Source organism: Rhagoletis pomonella, unplaced genomic scaffold (genome assembly GCF_013731165.1).
Source record: "Rhagoletis pomonella isolate Grant_MI unplaced genomic scaffold, Rhpom_1.0 Rhpom_scaffold_02555, whole genome shotgun sequence".
Classification (NCBI taxonomy): domain Eukaryota; kingdom Metazoa; phylum Arthropoda; class Insecta; order Diptera; family Tephritidae; genus Rhagoletis; species Rhagoletis pomonella.
The window spans coordinates 15616-16825 of NW_023461109.1; the positions used below are offsets into that span (position 1 = coordinate 15616).

General features: G+C 42.5%; 1 long non-coding RNA gene across 1 annotated transcript; it reads right to left on the reverse strand.

The window, feature by feature from the left end:
• Positions 1-416: 416 nt before the first annotated feature.
• LOC118753515 lies at positions 417-648 on the reverse strand. Its single transcript, XR_004994817.1, has 2 exons — positions 601-648; positions 417-545 (listed from the first exon to the last, which is right to left on the reverse strand). It is a non-coding gene; the product is annotated as an uncharacterized LOC118753515 (long non-coding RNA).
• Positions 649-1210: the final 562 nt, after the last annotated feature.

Sequence of the window (1210 nt, forward strand, 5' to 3'; positions counted from 1 at the left end):
CACGGACGGTACTCAGTCGAGAAAGTTGGGGACTCCGAGGGGCCACGTAGAAGTTATGCTGTGGCAGAAAATATAAAAAAATGGGGCCCAGCATTCGGGTCGAATGCCCTGTCAGAATAGCCGAATGTGGGAATGCGACCCTGACATAATGCGACCCTGACATAATGCGACCCTGACACTTAACGAAAACTGAACCAACGCCGAAAGGAATAACGGGACTAACGGACGACCGACAAGAAGACCGTACTGGACAGTTTAGCACAAACCACCGGACCGATTAGACGCGTTTCGCAACTATACTATTATAAGTCTCGACTATGTACTAATTAAACTAAATAAACTGTAAATTACATATAAGCTTGAGTTGAGTTAATAAACATTTCAAATAAAACGTAATTAAAGTGTTTTCAAACCACACATAGATACATAGGTTATAAAAATCGATGAACGCAAAACTTATTTTCGTTTGTTTGCGCCCTTTACTTTCTTGCGTGGTGGTTCGCCCACTTGTTCAGAGTCTGTATCGGATGAGGATCTGTCTTCATCTGGAAAAAATCAATTGTTTTTAATCAGTCAGTTAACTTCATTTTGGTGACTTACCCTCGGAGGAAACTCCCATTGTATATTCTTCTTCTTCATCTTCATTGTCTGGATCGTACGTCTTCTGCGACCACCAACAAATTTCAGCCACCAGCGAATCGAGCCTTTTGCCTTTATATCGGGTTTCCATTGGCATTGCCACTTGATGGAAGCGCTCGCCATGTTCATCCGACTCTGAGGCTAGCTGCTTGCTGAAGTATTCGAGATGGTGATGCAAGAAGTGAATTTTGAGGGACATATTCACTCCAATTTTCTGGAAGTAGTGCAACATCTGGGTCACAAAAGCGGGGTAATTGTGTGCTCGTGTACTTCCCAAAAAATATCGTATGACTTTCTTCACTGCCCTCCACGCAAAGTAATCATTACCGTCTAAAGCACCTTTAAATTCCTTTGATTTCATGAGCTTTCATATATCCGGCCGATTCAGAACACCTTCCTTCAATTTTGCTTCGCTGATTCGTGGGAAAATATTTTTCAAACAATCAAGAATTTTCGGTTGCTTCACAATGGCCTTGATGAAATTTTTTACGATTCCCAGTTTGATATGGAGAGGGGGCATGAGGACGTTCTCCATTGGCACCAGTGGATCATTTACGCAGTTGTGTCCCTT